The sequence below is a fragment of the Anser brachyrhynchus genome (genome assembly GCF_964034855.1).
Source record: "Anser brachyrhynchus genome assembly, chromosome: 1".
In the NCBI taxonomy this organism is placed as follows: domain Eukaryota; kingdom Metazoa; phylum Chordata; class Aves; order Anseriformes; family Anatidae; genus Anser; species Anser brachyrhynchus.
Genome location: NC_137694.1, coordinates 118,756,775 through 118,771,115, shown reverse-complemented (window position 1 = coordinate 118,771,115; position 14,341 = coordinate 118,756,775). Strand labels below are relative to the sequence as shown.

The 14,341-nt window shown below is 51.0% G+C and overlaps 1 long non-coding RNA gene across 1 annotated transcript; it reads right to left on the bottom strand.

The window, feature by feature from the left end:
- Positions 1-1,793: 1,793 nt before the first annotated feature.
- Positions 1,794-12,929, bottom strand: LOC308195896. Its single transcript, XR_013951908.1, has 2 exons — positions 12,758-12,929; positions 1,794-4,182 (listed from the first exon to the last, which is right to left on the bottom strand). It is a non-coding gene; the product is annotated as an uncharacterized lncRNA (long non-coding RNA).
- Positions 12,930-14,341: the final 1,412 nt, after the last annotated feature.

Genomic DNA, 14,341 nt, shown 5'->3' with positions numbered 1-14,341 from the left:
TTGAAGCTGCCTTCCAGAAAACTGAAGCCAAGAATTTAGGATTTGTAATTTCTTCAGTCAAATATAAATTCATGGACTCAATACAAAAAAAAAAAAAAAAAGGGTAGGGGCCAGCTGAATAAAATAGCATGACTTTTGAAATCTAGATGGTCAAACAAAAGGATTCAGCGTTAGCATTCTGGTCCAAAAGCAATCAATGAATACAACGCTCTTTTTACTCAGGTGGCCAATTTCTACTATTTACATGTCTTACTTTCCAATGTCAGCACAGCTCTTGGGAAAGGAATTGTGCTTTTTATTTTTGCTTCACATCGTTATCTAAATTGTATCTGCAGCTTTTTAGTTACCGGTGATAGCGATGGGTCTGTAAGTAGCCTGGCTTGACTCTGGGGTTGCAGGCAGGATTCGCAATGGTAGCACTTTGGAAAACCTTCCTTTTGACCTCCAGATGCAATTAGCTGTGGTATCAATGAGAGACGTACTCGGAACAAGCATCCCCTCCGAGAACAGCTGCAATGAACAAGCAGAAATTTCTGAGACAGCACAAGCTTGTAAACCCTTCCACAAGGCTGTTGAATGACAGCAGGTTGGAAGCATGTAATGAGAAGCACGGGTTCACTGACTAAGCATCCCTACAGGGACCGAGGCTTAATCCTCCCATAGGCTGTGCCCTCTCACCCCGCTCAGAAGCAGGAGGAATGACATGCTCTACAGGAATGACATAATTAAGAGTAAGGTTGATGTACTGCGAAATGTGAGCGATGCAGAGCTTGCCTTCTCGCTGACCTGCCTGGAGCAGGCCAGTCCATCAGCCAGGCCACTGTGCATAGTCCTTGGTTTGTCCCCAACCCCTTGCTCCTCTCGTTTGTGAGGCCAGCGAGGGCTGCCACGCAGCACGGTGCAGTACAGAGGCAGGTGGAGCTCACCTTGCCAAGTGCTCCTGCTCGTATTGCATGCTGAGATGTCTCAGGTGAGGCTTCCTTTCCATACAGCTGCAATATTGAAGTCTTAACCCTAAAAAGAAACCGGAGCAAGGAGCTAGAAGGTAAGTCTGCTGTAAGTCGCAGCACAAGGTACTGTTCACTTGGCTGAGACAGCTCCTTCCCTTGGCCAGTGCTAGGAGCAGCCCGGGCTGAAAGGGGTTCAGGGTAGGCAGCTACAGGGAGAGCAAAGCCTTCACTAGACACCTCTGCAAATCCTTCCCTGGAAGGAGTCACAGTGGCGAGAATAAAGTTCCTGTGCATATGCAAGGCCGTTTCCCTCACAGTTAGCAGCTCAGGCTGTCACAGCTCTGCTGCAGGAGTTGCACGTGTGTGCGCCAAGGTCATCTGGAGAGCACATGCACAGCTACAAGGGAAGAGGGACAGGCTGCGTACTGATTTGTACAATCCATGCTAAGAAAACTCTGTCAGCGTTTCACTGATGTTTTGATCCAGGCTGGGTCGTACGACACCACCTCCTGAGTATGTACCTGCATAACACCACAGGCCTTGCCCTGGCACTTCCTTGGCATCATCCTGGCATCACCCCTGCGTCACCTCAGCATCCCAGCAGCTGAAAACGACTGCACGGTCTCCCTGGCTGCTGGGGATATCCTGAGAGCTGAACAGCTGCCAGCTGCAGTGGGGTGCTGTGAATACCCCGTGCCAACCCCCCCTCCTGCCTCCCCCCTGCCTCTGCCCTCTGTGCTCTGTGGCGAGGGGGCTGCACGGCAGAGGGGGCACCGCTCACGTCTGTCTGGCAGCTTTGTAAGGAGAGGGCTGTGATGACCCCGCACATTCATCAGGCGCTTGTTTGCAGGCTGGTCCCATCTGCACTGCTTTTATTATTTTTTTTTTCCTCCCTCTGCTCGGCTCAGCCTGCTTCGGGAGAAGTGGCACGTAGGCACATACGTCCTTGCGCACACTATACTTGTATAAACTCCATCAGGAAGTCATCTGGCCAAACTTTCCAGGCGCTGCTTTTAACTCTTCCCTAGGCGGGCTCGTATTGGCGGCCTGGGGATTTCCAGGGAGCATGGCCACCAGTGTTCATCCTCTTGCTCTGTTTATTGATTCCCACCGCCGTCCTTCCTACAAGCCCCGAGCACGTGGCAGGGCAGTTTTACACCCATCCTGCTCGGAGTTCCCACCAGAAAGCCGTCCCCCGCAGCTGCACGGGGCTTTGCAATAAAACCCTGCCTCGGCTTTCCTGCGGGGTGAGGTAGCAAAAGACAGTTCCCAAAAAACATACCGCGGCAGAGGCTGCCCTGGCAGGGCGGTAGGAAGGGGCGCTGGTGGGGCAAGGGTGTCTGCAGGGGCAATAAATGCAGCAGTTATTTCAGAAGTGTGTCCTCACCAGGCACATGAGCAGTGAATTAAGTTCTCACAGCCCTTAAATGTTTACTGTGGTCAGGGAAAGATAACAATAATAAAAAAAAAATGGTAAGTGACCCCGTCTTCAATGAAGACGTGTCTTGCTGTATGTCCCGCTCTGCACAGAGGCACAATTACACACCCACAGGCGCACATCAGCATGCATATAGACATCTCAGAGGTCTGAGAAAAACCCTGTGAGACTGTTCACATAGGGTAAAGGCTGCTATTCCTCCCCGTGATGTGTGGATGAGGAGATTTCCTAAATGCAAGATTTTTTTCCTTAAATGCAAGATTACAGTCATCCCGTTTTGTCGGTGCCTATTAACTGACCGTTGCCAGATTTCAGTGGCCCTTACAAGCTTTTGGAGCCTCCTGGAATTGCTGGAAATTGTATCCGGTGCAGATGGATATGGGATGGGGATGTCTGAGCTCGTTTGGCCAGCAGTGCCAGCCATATTTTGTCTCCATCTGACTTCGGTGTGAGTATGGAGCGTGTGTCAGCAGCATCTCTCTGCTGGAGAGGTGCCACCAGTGGTGCTGTTGTCTCTCTTGACTTTCACTGCCATAAAACAGCCCAGAAGTTGACTGTTTATGCATGAAGTTGTTCCTCAGCTCGTAGGCATTTGGCTCTGGTTTGATGGGTATTCGTTCATCTTTTCTAGCGTTACAAAACTATAAGATGGTAAAATAGATTCAACGTGAAGCTCTTGATTATTTTCCTGGCTTCAAGGGAGTAATTCCAAAGAATTAACTTCATTAAAGTCCATTCAGGTAGCCTGATGTTAACTTTGCCTTCTTTATCAGATTTCCAGGCTTCTGTGTGAGGCAGAGGGGTGTGTATTTGCACTCAGCCTTGCCGGGAGAACTGCAGTATAGAAGGGAGTCAACTGCCAGAAATTCCCGAAAATCTAGGGACGACTTTTAGGGCAGACTCATCCTCTGCAGAGATGCTTCCCTTCTCGAACAGCTGCTCAGTGCACCACAGACAGCAAAGGAGCCCTCTGTTTCAGGCTCCTCCTGAAATTCATCAGATTCAGACCGCGGCTGCTCACTGCTAGGAGCTGGAGGTATTAACAGTGCTCCCCGCTCGGCTTCTCTCCTGCAGTCGGAGGAATCAATCAAGCTCTCACAATCCCTCAAGGAGGTGGGGAGCTCTGAGAGCTGAGTAACATTCAGGCTTTTGACCATGCACGGTGTTCCCATTTCCTCTCCATTTGTGTCTTCAGATCTTTTGTCAACCTGTGCTATTCCTCCGTCTCCTCAGCTGGAGGTTCATTAAGTGTAACTTTTGCCCCAAAATCTAGACTCAGCTCCCTGATCCTGGCAACTCATTGTACGCTGAGTCTTTGCGTGGTGAAGGAGAGAGGGAGGGTTGTTCAGAGGTGTCCTTACAGAAGTTGTGCTCCGTGCATGTGTGTATCTTTTCTGAGACAGGCAAAGCAAATCAGGCCCTGGAGTGACCTGGGTGGTGGTCCCGGCTCATTCCTGGGACTGATTTGCTTCGCCTGTCTCAGAAGTCCTGGGGACAGGTCAGGGCAGGGGTAAATCCCTCTAGCCGAGCTTTAGACGTAAGCCTAAAAGCAGGCTCATTTCTGTCTGCAGTCATACATAAACTCATTCTTGCCCTGCAGACCTCGGGGCAGGCTTCCAGAAAAGGCTTCCAGCGTGGCCAGCTTTGTGTGCAGAAGGTAACCTTATGGGCAGCCAGGAGAGAAGGTATCCTTGTGGGTACGTTTCCCCTCCTGTGACAGAGCCTTTAGGACTGAACGTCTGATATTTAGGAGGTGAAAGGATGAACAGTGCTAAGTCCTGACCTTGCTGTAACCTGTGGAGAAGCAACAAAGATTCCCTTTAACCATGTACGGCGTAAACAGCAAGGAACACGCACGTAACAAAATTAGAAAGGAATCTGATAGATAGCCCCAAAGATAAATGCCACTTTAGGCAATGTTACTTCAAACTGTGGACCGAAGCACCATTCAGGGAGGAACTGTGAGATCTAAGTGCCTCTCTGCTTCTGGGCAGGATAAGGTGTCATGTAAAATGTGTTTTGTGTTCTTGTTTTATCTCCCTCTCTCCACTCTCCGCCAATGAGAACATGCACACCGAAAGCATTAAAAACAGACCACAGTGAGTTTGCTTCACCAGCACATCTCCACATCAAAGGCTTCGCTGGAGTCTATTGATTCTGGCAGAATCGCAGAAACTGGCGATGTCGTTAGTGAGAAATCATGCACTCTTCTGTTGATTTCAGGCAAAGAAAAAAAGAAAAAAAAAAAAAAGCTCGACCATGTGCAGATATTCATGCTGCAAAGAGGCTGATAAATTGCAAAATGTTTCAGTTGTCTCCCTCAGTGCCAGTAAATAGACAAGGGTGCTTTTATTGACAAACGGCAGAGCTTTAGCTTACTTGATGTTACGAAAAGCTGCCCTATTTAACTTCTAAGTTTTGTTTTCACTGTTTGTGAATAACATGTGACAGCTCTTATCTGACCTATTGTTTACTTCCTATTTCTGAAGTGAATGCACCCCATGCCAGTGAACTGTGTTGGCACTCAGCGTGAATTTGCTCAAAAAGTGGGGAGTTTATCGATGATGCTGGGGCAGAACTCCAGATCAGGTCAGTGCCACCCTCTGGGAGCGGTCCAGGCAGATTCATCTCCAGTGCTGACGTACCATACTTGCAGTCTCCTTGGAAAATTGACTTCTGATCGAAAGATCCACCAACCACTTTGAGCAAAAGCACATTTCCCTTTTAATTTTGCCTAGTAAGTACGAAGCCATTGCATTTGTATACTGCTTCACCACAGGGAGCAAAAGTTTCTGCTGAAAATAGCTCTGTGATATAAGACCTGTATTAACCTTGTGACTCAGAGCAAAACCTGGGGAAGACATAGATCAATCCTCACACTAGGAGGAACTGTTTCACACTCCTCCATTTATGGTATTTGTACGCCTCTTTGACTCTTTCTTGTCTGCATCCTGCAAATGAAGGGCTTCCAAAACATCAAAGAGTTAAGGTGTTTTTAAAAGGTGTCTGCATGCAAGTAGAGGATGTGATTAATGCATGTCTGTTCCACAGGCTTGCTCTGTTCCGCTGGGGTATGAAGAAGGTTGCTGCTCACCAAGACAGTTGCAATCTCCCTGAGCACAAGTACAGCCACCACCGGATTGCTGCAATAGTTTGTGGGCTTTGCTTGGGGAGATGCGTGTGGCTTTACTGTGTTGACCCAAAGCAGCCCAGGCTGGTAAAACACTCCCATTGCACAAATGGCTAATATAACAGCTAATATAATGGCTGGCATTCACATTCCTCAGGTGTGGGCTCTGCTGGTGGCACTGCTCTTGCTGCTGGCTGCTGAGCCTATGGGCAGTGCTCTCCTCCTGCCTACCAAGGCACCGGTGCTCCTTCCCACTGCCTTGCTCACGAGCACTGGTCTTGACCTGCAGGACATCATGATGACCCAGCATCGCCTTCTCCGGGGGAAGAGTATCTGCCCGGGTATCTAATTATAGAGGGATGGAAAAATGCCCACAAAAGGTTGAGGATAAGTTTTCCAATACGTAGCACAAGAGTAATCAATACTTGCATCAATACTTAATTAATCTATGTGAAGTGGAACAGCTTCAGCAGGAGGGAATGAGATCGTCTCTTCCAAGCCCAGCGTGCTCTGCAGTGTCACGTGGGATGCGGAATGTGGGTTTAAATCCTTTTACTCGGACGTTTTAATTCTTGAACCCTTGGATAAGAGGATGCTGCTGCCAGGAAGGCTTTGAGAGGAGTGACCAACCCTTAGCTTATGAGAAGTAACACCTTAGTACCTCTGGAAACCTAACCCAAAGTCCTTAACCCCTCAGTAGAAATCCACTGGGATCAGCATGAGTCTTCTTTGACCTCAGGGAGCTTTCAGGCTGGCCTCTGGTGAAGGCATTTACCTCACAGCCTCTACGTCAGGCCCTGGAGGTCCCGTACCCCGCCTTGTAAAGAACTGCAGTTTCAGCCAGAGGCTGCAGTGCTGCCCAAAGATCAGCCTCCATCAGTACATACTCCCTGCTGTCCCAGCGGCTGTTCAGCCAAGGTATTTGCAATGTTCCCTGTGAGATATTCATTTTCGGGCACCTCCCCACAGGGACATCAATGGTCTGACTCAGTGACATGGAAAGCTTGCTGGGAAGTGGGGGAGAGTTGTCCGCCACACACAAGCTGTGACATAAGTGGTGGGCAAGAAAAAAACAACTCCTCCTCTGTTGCAAGAGAGGTGAAGGTTTCAGCTCTTGGTTCCCCTAACGGTGACTAAGCTGTTCCCTCCATCCAGCCCCCAGCTACCAGTGAATGGAGAGACCGAGCAGCGCTGCGTATTCCTGTAAGCCAGCCGGCTTTCCGTAATCCCGTTTTGAGGCTTCTCAGAAGGCGTCTGTCAGTGTGTTGTTTTCACTAAATACATGGAGTGCAGATTAAGCTGCACTTAAGCATTTCATCCACCCTTTCTTTTCTTATTAAGCACTTCGCATAGGATTGGCAATCCCTTTGCTTAGGTGATGGGAAGGTGAGCGTGTCTCACTCTTAACTTCTGTTTGTACCTATGTTTAAAGATTGGGTCTTGCTCCTGACCTGTGGTGTGCCTTAATACTCCTTTGCCTGAAACAGGATACTGCCAATACAGATTTTCACTTATGTAGATAATTAACGTTTTCAGGACACTTTGTTTTTTTACACAAAATCTCTCTAGTGTTAATGACAGCTCCGATTTTAAAGCACAGTACCTCCTCCTGCGTGCCTCAATCAAAACGGCTGCCCTGAGTCACATGCGTGCCCTGGGACAGGGGTGCCGACACATGGGCCCGTCCAGGAAAAGCCCTTCCAGAACGGCTCCAGGAACCACTTTTAAAAATCAAAAGAGCCTAAACCAGCTCCGGTGGTCTGTGTGAGTTCAGCGAATGACCCAGATGGAAGAGATGCCTACCACATTGACAACCCTTCTTAAATGATCTGTGCTTCTTAGCTTTTAATGGACCACGAGTGGTTCACGACTACCCTAGGTTTCTCTTCATCATGTTTCTCTAAACCTGACGAAGGTTCATCAGATAGCTGAAATGCATTACAGGAAGGGGCTCAGACGTCGCCGTGATAAGCAAACATGAGAGCCTGCTCAGAACACAATAGAGGCTTCAGTTTGTTCCTAAATTATTCATCTTCCCCCCAGGAGCGGCATTACAGCACTGCCTTGGGCGCTGAGGGAGCACGGCCTGTTCCCAGGAGGGCGGCCATCCCCTCCCTGCAGCACCTCCGGGTGGGATCGCAGCCCAGCTCGGCCCGGCCCCTGTGGCACAAGGCATCGCTGCCCAGCCGTGCTAGAGGGGTCCCCTCTCCACCGAGATAGTCAGAGATCCTTCAGCCAGCAGAGCAGGAGACAGAAAAGCTGGGCTGGTTTGCTAGCATAGAGCGGCAAGAGAGGAAAGGGGTTGAGAAATGAAGAACTGCAATTACACTGGGGCATTTTTGTCAGAGATACTCATACCCATAACTGCTGTCTGTCACTGAACTGAACTGTATTTCCCCTTTGCTCACTGGGTCATGTTAAATATGCCCGGTCTGTGTCACCCTCTTGACAGACAGCATCGGAGAAGTTTTGGAGCACGTGGGGTGCCCAAGAGGCTGCAGGTAGTTGGAGCCCCACTGCGTGGGGATGCCCTGCGATGGGTCCTGGTGCTCAGCTTGGCCATGAAGGGGCTCTGGCTGCAAAGAAGGGCGTTACCAGACAAAGTAACTTGGGGAACCAACACAAAACCCAACAGGGAATAAATCGAGCCTCATGACATAGCTCTCCCATCACGAGACACCGTGACAGCAGCAAGGGAGAAATGGTAAGAGGAAGAAATACATGCATCCCCAACAACAGGACCCAGGAGAACAGGGCAGGAGGAAAGACACAGGGGGGGCAATGGGGCTCCACTTCATGCTGCTCCACTTCTCTTTCTTCTGTCGTGTGGCAATGCCGTTAATTAGGAAACGTGAATCTATGGCACTTTCCCGCTGCCCCCTCCCCGGGGAGCTGTTGCAGCTCCCTGCAAGACCTCATCTTTCTCAACAGATTTCCCTCCAGCCCCACACTTGCTAGTGCCGAGGGCTGTGGCAATCAAGCGATCGAGCACTCTCCCTGCCGGTGTTTTCTCCCCCGGGCTCGCGCTGACCCCCGGGGTTATCTGACAAGACTTCTGTCAGACGTCAGCCAGAGCAGGACTTGGCACGGAGACAGCGCCGCAATACAGGAAGGCGTTGCACTTGTGCTGCCGAAGGTGGAGAGCACAGCCCTGGCACCGATGGTGCTTCAAACCACCCGTGGCTGCGGTGCCTGATGGCACAAAGAGTTGCGGCTGCAGAGCTGCCAGTAGCAGCCGGGTGCCTGCTTCACCTCGCCTCATCTGCAGGGTGAGGGATGCTCTCTGGAGGAGCAGCTTCCCTCTGGTTTAACAGCCTCAAGGGACGGGCTGATTCACCCTGCTCTTGCAGCACGCGGTGCAGCGGGGAGGTTATTGGGCTGGGAGAGCCCTGCCGTGGGCTCGGCTCCCCGCTGCCCTGGCGGCTCGCTGTGCTGGTGTTGCAGGGAGGTGCTGAGTCACCGGCGTGGGCTCTGAACTCTGCCCCTGGATGTGGCGGGCAATGGCCAAATGTCACGCAGGAGCTTCGTGGAGCAGAGACAGGGGTCATCCTCCCCGGATGCTCGCCCTGCATGAGTGCAGGGCTGGCTAGCTGCCTGGCACAGGGCATGCTTGACCGCGAGGCCCCAGCCCTGCACTCGAGAGGTGCGTGCAGACCACCCCAGGCAGATGGGGTGCTAGCTGGGGGGGTGGGGGACAGTCCCGATAAGGGAAGCCATAACCAGGAGCACTGGCTTCCACAGCAAGCTGCACAAAGCGAGCGCTCCCATCCCTGTGGATCCCACTGCTCTGTGGGCAGGTAGAGCTGCCACCTTGCTTGGTACCACCTCCGGGACCCCCTGGAGCAGTGGCTGCAGCCCCCAACCCCACGGGCCCATGGGACCCTCCTGGCCTGGCTGCTGGAAAATGAAATTTCAGTTCTGCTGGAAGCCTTCCAATTTCAACATTTATTTTTCTTCCTTGAAAGAAGGCAAAGGGGGAAGTGAGCAGGGGCAGGGGGGTTGGGGTGGGTTAGTTGCAGCGGCATGCAGCAGTCTCACCAATGAATCCTGACACTTTGTTTTTGTTCAGGCTTCTCAGAAATGCTTATTTGGGAATGGGGCAAATATTTCAAATGTCATATTTGGATGGAAAATGCCTTATCTAGTAATAATAGCTAACCTTCCTCCAGCCTGAGACGCCTGAAAAAAATCTCACTTGGCTCGGCTCCACGCAGCTGACGGCTGACCCCCTTCCAGCCCCATGGCCACAGGGGGCACGGGCTGGCCCCTCTGCGCCCGGGGTCCCTGCAGGTTGCCAAGAGGTTGCACTTGGAAAGGGGGCTTGTCCCCGCTGCTGGGAGGGCTAAAGGACATGCTGCAACTATCCTGCATGCTTTGGAAGCCCGGGTTTGAAAGCAGCAGTCGAGATCTGCTTGATTAAACACTCGCTGTGTTCCCAGGACTGGGCTGCTGCTCCTCAGATAACTGGGAGTAAATCACAGGCAATTAGCGATTTGTCTGAGGTGCTCCTTGACTCAGAGCCCTGTAGCGAAGTCCTACATTACTCATTAGACCACACATCCTCCTTCCTCTCCGGGTGGCATCCGAGCAGCCTCGTCAGGGTGGAGGGAGCACAGCAATGTCACTTCACGTTTATCTAGGAAAAAGTTTCCCACACTCCTTCGTGGCTCTTTTTGTTTTGATTCGGAGATTTTGTTTTTCTGAAGAGTTAAAATAAATCTCGAAATGCAGCAGCAGCACTTCTTTGAGCGCAGTGTTTGTTGCTAGATAATCCTTTGAGGGAAACATGTTAAAAAGTAGTGCAGCATATTTGTCACCAGTCCAGAGCTGGCTGAACAAGGCTGATCCAGTATTTAAAATGTGGTGTGACATTTATGCATGGCATAAAGCACTTGTGGTCACTCGGAGCTTGTGACCACTGCTTCTCTTCTTTCTGGACATGAACTCCTCCTCATGGCCTTTCTCTCCGACCCTTCAAGCTGTTATGGCAGTGGTAAAACTCAACTTTTGTTCTGCTCGCTCTGTGCTGCTCCAAAAGTGTGGGCTGACAGGACACCTCCCGACCCACTCTTCCTGCTGCTACCTGACCACATCCGCTGGCCACATCAGCAGAACCTGACAAGCACTGAATCATGTCCCGGTCAGTGCCCAGCCCAGAATTTGGGAATCTGGGAAGAAAGCTTTATCCTTTCATGCTTTCTTTCCCTTTAAAGTCACTTTAAAGCAAATGCGTCTGTCTTTAAAAATGTGGTATTTTTGCAAAGATTTTAAGATTGTTTTTATCTTTCTCTTTTTTCCCTTTTCTATTCAGTACCATCAAAAGTGACTGGAGTGACATTAATGGAAGTTAAACAGGGTCTTGACCTTCTCCAGAAGGTCTGAACCAGCACTTAGAGCCTCCACCTCACTGCACATTAGTGTGGTTTGAAAATGCCTCCTGTGCGATGGTCGGGATGCTCCCATCTACAGGGCTGTTTCCAAGAGAGCCCAGAAAATAGAACTCACTTTGCAGGAGGTGATTGGATATTTGTAGGTAAATGCATCCCTTTCCCCCACACCAGCTATTTTAAAGTGATCTAGTAAGCACCCAGAGAATTTCTTCTGCCTCACACAAGCCATGGGCTCTTAAACACTGACCTTGCTTTTACTTGGTACCTGCTTATTTGAGAATATTTTGACCTGCTCTTCCAGCAGCATGGGGTGGGATCATGAAATGATTTAATTAAGCCTGCAGTGGGCTCAGTGTATACCGAGTTAGCACTTTGTTTTGGGGTGCTACAGATCATTCAGACTGAGAAAGCCATACTGGTGAGTTCCACTTGGAGATGTCGCCTTTAAATCTCCACTGTATATCCATGCAGAGTGGTCTTATAGCCAAATGGTGTCCCAAAAGCTGATAGAGCAACTTCCTTGGCCACTGCACACATTTTTTGGATGTCTAAGTGCTAGGATTTCATTCCTTGAAGTCAGCGGAAAATCCTCCAGTGACTTACAAGGGATAGGAATTCTTAAGAAAATAATCCTTGCTGGAAAACCAACACTTCCCCTCCGCTATCACTGCTTGCTGACAGCAGGGGTGAGAGCAGTCTGGCAGACAAGGCTGCAGGAGGACTTCTCCTACACCTACCATGTCTGGTTACATTGCAGTCCTTTCTCCCCCACCACTGCTGTCCAGAACAGACGTAAAGAGTAGCAATTGCTGGGGGTGTTGGAGAACAAATCTGGACCAGAGCTCGAAGAAAGCCCACGTGTAACAGTTCTTCAAATCTGGCTTCCCTGGGTCATGTAGCACCGCTTACCGCACCTTACCTAGCTCCGTGCACGGGCGCTAGGAGGCTGGGTCACAGATGTCACCCAACGGAGATGTGTTATCTGGGACAGGCCTTTGCTGCCCCATCTGTTGATGCTTTCATGGTGGTTCTTCATTTTGAGTTTTCCTGGACCATCTTTGCATAGCTACTGCTTCTGTTCAGCCAGCTCTTCCCAATGCTGCTGTTCCTATCCCAAAAATAAGATGGGATGGGATGGGATGGGACAGAGCTGAGCATGCAGAGGAAGCCCAAGGTGCAGGTGGCATTGCCAGCAGCCACCACCCTCCTGCAAGGCTGAGGCACTGTATTTGGGAGGCAGCTCCCCAAGGAGCCCACCGTGGGGAAACCTCCTCTGGTGGACGGGATGTGTGAGGCTCATTTCAAAACGCCAAGAGAGCTGGTCCCAACTCTTTTCTGGGCTTGGCCATGGCCCATCCATGCCTACCACAACTCTGGCACTCGGGGCTTCCCTCTCTCAGGGTAGGAGCAGCCCATGTGCACGGTATCATTAAGTCCTCTCCTTCCTCTGTGCTCCCTGATGGATGGCCAAGCACAGCATCGATTTGTAAGCTCATCCTACCCAACTCTCTCTGGATTATCCAGGGCGGGGCAGCTGCGGTCATCTTTTTCTCTGCTCCAGCCAAGCCAGCCCTCTTTCTCCATCCCTCCAATACCATCCCGCTCTCTTTCCTTCCACATTTGGTCAGCTCCTCACCCTGACATTTAAAGCTCTGGGCTGCGCGGCCTCTGCCCGCAACTCGGCTCAGCTTTCCTCCCACTCTTCCCCTCTATGTGGGAGCACCAAGGGCTCATCTCTTCTTCCCCTCTCTCCAGCTCCAGCTCCCACACACAATTCCCATTTCCCATCCTCCCGGGCTGATCCCTGTGGCCACAGGGGTCTCTGGCTTTCACCCACACAGCAACTAACCCGTCTTCCCCAGGCTGCACCAGACCTTGTCTCGCACAGCTTGCCTTTCACCTATGCTCTCTGCTCAATATTGTTTGTTCCTCTTTGGGGCCTTAGGACAAAAATATCTCCCCACCCAGGCAGCCTGTGCTGCCGGTCAGATTTCCTTGTGAGCTGTGTGAGCGGTGCCATTTATGTGCTGGGTGAATACACCGACCCAATGGGAAAGAGCAGCCAGTTCCTCTGAGAGTGCTTGTGCTCAGTTCTCATATCATTGCTTTTCTACTTCTTTAAAAAAGTAAAATAAATCCCATCAGTTTTATTCACAATTTCTGTCACAAACACATGCTCCCCCTGTGGTTGAGTGCAAGGGGTTGTTGTGGTGTTGCAACTCATTCAGAGAAAACTACCTGCCATAGAGAGTAAAATGAGCTGCAGGCTTCAAGGGTCACGGCCATAAATCCTGTAATCATCCCTTCGTCTATCCCTGCCTCCCTCTCTTGTGTTTACTTTCTGGCTGAGACAGGCCAGGCATCGCCATGCCCCCATTCTGCTCCTGCTCCCAGGGCACTGCTGCTGCCTGGAGCTGGGGTCAGCTGGGCTGGAGGGGCCTTGCAGTTCTCGCAGCCAAAAATAAAAAATAAAAATGTGGAAATGAGCTTTGCACAGGATGAAGTACTTCTTTTGATCCTCAGCAAACACCCTGAGCTGTCTGTTTCTCTTCGGCTTCAGGTGCTCCTCACAAAATGGCGGCGGTGGTGGTGGTGCCACCTCCTGCTGGCCTGGGCCGAGGCCGCTTGCCCAAGATGTGGGAGATGCAGAGACAGGGGCTTCGTCTCCCTGGGGGAAACCCACATCTCCAGCTTCCTCCACAGCAGCCTGATCACATCTCTGAACTGCCTCGGGGTGGGTTGCTCTCAGCAGTTCCACTTTCCACAGGCTCCTTGCATATTCAGCAAGCCAAGGAGGGGATGGCCAGGAGCTGAGAGACTTCCTGGTGTGGTGGGACACCCTGCCTCCACCACATGGACCGAGGGGGCAGATGGGTTTCCCACAGTCCATCTCTTTTCCTCCAGCCACAAAATGCTGCTGCCGCTGCGTCCCAATGGCTTTGCGATCCCTCCTGAAACGTCAGCTGCTGAGCAGGAGTTGCGTGGGCCGCAGCTGGTGGGGACCGTGTTTCTTGTGAATGAGCTATCAGCCAGAAGAAAAATAAAAAATAAAACCCTCCTGCCTTAATGAACTTAGAGACATGCCGTGGTGGACACAATCTCGTGGGTTCCTGATGCAGAGCAGCTCCTCACAGTCCCCAGGGTGAGCAAGACAATTTTTGCACCTTCTCATTTAACAGTGATAAAGCAGAAAAGAATTTAGCTCAGTCTCCCTCCTCAGGCTGTCTCTGTGAATCACTGGGACTTGTCCTGCATGGTCATAAAACCAGTGAGTTGTGCAGGTCAGGAGGGACCTCAAGTGACTTCTGGTCCCAGCCCCTGCTCCGAGCATGGCCAGCATAGATCAAGGACTGTGCTGGGGACTCGTCCGGCTGAGCTCTGAATACCTCCAAGGGTGCAGATCGCACAGCATCTCTGGTCATCCTCAACCTCC